At 42.4% G+C, this 3,674-nt stretch overlaps 1 protein-coding gene across 1 annotated transcript in view; it reads left to right on the top strand.

Annotated features, from left to right (window-relative positions):
- The window catches only part of LOC108756293 (PR domain zinc finger protein 16-like), a 36,272-nt gene that overhangs the window by 26,097 nt on the left and 6,501 nt on the right, over nucleotides 1–3,674 (top strand). The window lies entirely within an intron of this gene.

Genomic DNA, 3,674 nt, shown 5'->3' with positions numbered 1-3,674 from the left:
GAGACATAATTTATTTATGCTTGAAGGCTGTCGCAATCTTCCTACTTACTTATCGAGAACTTTAATAAATGAATTCAACCGCCATCTCTCATCATCTAACTTTGAATCGCTATAATACAAAGCTTTTTATTAATGCCGGGTAAAAATATGAATTACATCAGCTGACCAATATTATTCGCAAATGTTAAGAAAATCCTGTGAAAAAACGACATTGTTCTTAAATTACATTAAGCCGCGCTGCAAATTACGATGGTATAATGCATGACTAATTTGCAAAGAAGAAAGGATAGCACGGAAAAAAGTACCGGCACTGTAATTAAGGCCGTTGCAATCCTTTCGATCGTCCCTACACTTTTCCACCTTTCACGACGCATTCCATTCGCGCGACGGGTTCAACTCAAAGTTATAGAAATCTTTCGAGATCAACGCAAAGTATCATCCGAAGAAATCGTACGCGGACGATTCAATCATAGAATAAATGAAATGAATCATGAATGAAATTTTTCAAATACCAATAAATACGTAACGATAAATATGAAAAATTGCAATGGTAAAAAGAAATTCGTGATAAGCTGACGTACAATAAATTTTTTTTAATAATACAACATTTATCGCTAACGTAAAATCAACAAATCGCGTAGTTACAAGAAATGAGTGAAAAAAGTGATATATCCATATTATAATATAAAATGTCCGATTTAATATTTATCTTGTCGCGAATACCAAACGGATTCAAAGACGGAACAAATCAAAGGGATTTACGATTAGAAGTTGACGAAAAAAGAAATCGATCGGAAGGAAAAATTCAGAAGAGCACCGGGACAATTCGCTTCGGCAGAAAACGCCGCTGACGAATTCGATTTTACGACCTAGAAAGTGAATTTCAGCGCTTGGGCGACTCGGGTGCCTTCGAGCGTAATCCGCGAATCGCGAAATTGTCGGAACCAATGATCCGCTGAGGAAGCTGGATAATAAAATAGTGTTTAGAAATCGATGGGCGGATCTCCGTGCGCCGATCTTGCCGCTGATCGGCGGCGTGTTGGGAAATCGGAAGAGCTCGGAAAGTTCGTCGCACTCCTCGCGTACCTCGGATCATTAAGTTTTCAATCGTGGAAGTCGGTGACGTGTCGCGAAGATATACCGGGTATTATCGCCACGAAATGAAACGCAAGTACCTGGACGTCACGTTTCCCAATCTTCTTTCAACATACCGAGATACGTTCTAATGCACGAACCGTCCATTGGAACATCCGTAAACGTGTATAATTGTCGTCGTTAATTGAATGAGAATATGAATTGAAGTTTGTTTCAAGAATTAACCAAAGCGACAATTACGTTTTACTTTCCAATCGAAATTCTGTGAAGCGTCTGAAGGCAGATGATGAAGTGTCGCTGCTCTGAAGAAGCGGAAGAGAACTAAAAGACTCTATATTTCTTCATCTCTGAAACTAATTCGCAGCGGGAAAAGAAATCGATAGCGGTAGTCATTTAATATGTAATTATCACACCGGTGGAGAGACGCAATCATTGCAGCGACGCGATCCCATCCGGATTTAAATCACGAACTTAACGAACTTCACGATACGCACGGCTTGAGATTGTAATCTGTCTACTATATCATGTGATTTTTAAAACGTTTAATCCTGTCGCTCGGGAATTAAATAAGAACACAAGTGCGAATTTATTGATATTAATTCCGCGCGCGCGCGCGTTAACGTTTTCCTTATTACGCCTTTAAATGCCTAAACTGTAGAAGAAATTAACGGGAAAATATATACCGCCATATAATATCTAATCGCATTAACGTAGATTGCCGCTGACACATCTCGTTAGGCGGCTTTTTTCGCGGCTGCGGCTGGCAAATGACAGCGGGGTGTAGCCAGGCGTTTCTGCTTCCGTCTGTCGAGCCGTGATGCTTTGTTTGCGACTAACGTGTCGGGAAACGATATCCGCCGATATGCAACGTGTTCGCGGGACCGAGCAAAAACTCACGGCGGCGGACGGGCATCATTCCGGCCGGGGTACTTCTGGCGAACGGTGCGAAATCTCTTCGAGGTTCTCATCGAACCGCGGAAACGTTCTACGGCGAAGAAAGGACCCGATCTGAAACTGACGCGCCGCGGAATCTCTATACGGCGTGGAAAAGCCGCGTGCTTCCTGCCGGCGATGATCGGGCAAGAAGAGGCGAGTAAACGAGCCGGAGTGCCTGGTAAATCCCACCGCGGGCAATCCCACACTGGATGATGATATATCCCCCCGTTTCCCGCGGACGGTCGCTGAAGACCGTACCTTGGGTGAAACGATGTAATCGTCTTCCGCTCCTCAAGTCAGGTGCAAATTTATCGGCACTTTCTAGCGAGCGCCGAGCATCGCAGGTGCAGGCTCTTCTAGGGGGATCCCGTGATCTTTGGGATTAACCCAGTCAATTCTTAGTAGCGGGAGCGTAACGCGGGGAGGTTAAAGGCATAATGGGAGCTAAAGGGAACTGTACGACTGTCTGTCTGTCTTGCGTGCGCGAATTGATAGATTTATGTGCGAGAGCGCTTCGTGTCAGGGCAAATCTTAAGGACCTCACTCGTATCTCACCGGTATCTTTCGTGTAAAGAAAAATGCGAGATCTCGTGTGCTAGGCTCCTTATCGTACGTGTGCGCAAAGATCTTCGTATGGGCGATTGTGGAATTGATTGAACGTGCAACCTTCGCTAAATCGTATTACTGAATTATATTACTAAATTAGAAGACTCGTGGCTTACACGTTGGATGAATATATTCTGTCTTAGAGACAACATTGCGTGGCGCACCTTTATTAAAATTGCTTATTGCTATTCTGTCTTGTGTCTTTAGAAATTTTTCCAGCAAAAAAAGGCTGTTTCACTTTATCGGAACTAACTTTCTTTTCCTTCCCTTTTTTCCTCCTTTTACATAAAATCGAAAATAAAAAAGATATGCAGAGTATCTTATTAAATGTCTTATTAGTTACGGATTGCTTTCGTCGTTGGAATCATCTCATACGACACGCGATACAACTATTACGAGTGCGCGCTCGGTTTTCTCGAGCTCTGTGGAACGCGATTGAAAATCCCGCGACGGGTCTTAAAAACGGATTAATCACTTTCCGGCTCCTCTGGTGCGAGTTTACTGCGCTTTCTAGATCGTGCCGACACCGTCGAAGCGGAAAACAAACAGCACGTCAGTTTCGTGACTGAAAGTGTTATCTCGAGCGACTCTCCGATTAATTGACTTATGTCTATGTAGCTGCGATATCGATATAATACATCACTTTTCTTTTTATGCAAGCTGTTTCATCGATCGCATTTGTCTCAAGAATCAGTTATTGCGAAGGTAAAAGAGCCACGGTGGCGCGGAAATCGATGCAAATGCTTAGAAATCAGATTTCGCGTCTCAAATTTGCACTGGAGAAAGAAGTCTAGTGTTGCCTTAATTTGAAATTCTGTTGAAAACGGGCAAATCAGAATCTTCTGATTGAAGTCTAGTGTATCTGATTGTAGAAATTGATATAATCCGAATTTTCTAGATCGTTCATCTTAACACACAGAAATGATTCCCAGTGTATAATTGTACTTTCAATCATACAAAAAGGACCTGAGCGATAATGAAAATAAGGTCAAGATGACATCTATAAATAGAATTCATTTTAGGAACAATTTTAATGA

This window comes from Trachymyrmex septentrionalis, unplaced genomic scaffold (assembly GCF_001594115.1).
Source record: "Trachymyrmex septentrionalis isolate Tsep2-gDNA-1 unplaced genomic scaffold, Tsep1.0 scaffold97, whole genome shotgun sequence".
Taxonomy (NCBI): Eukaryota; Metazoa; Arthropoda; class Insecta; order Hymenoptera; family Formicidae; genus Trachymyrmex; species Trachymyrmex septentrionalis.
The sequence above is the reverse complement of the archived record's forward strand: the minus strand, read 5'-3'. Positions and strand labels throughout refer to the sequence as shown.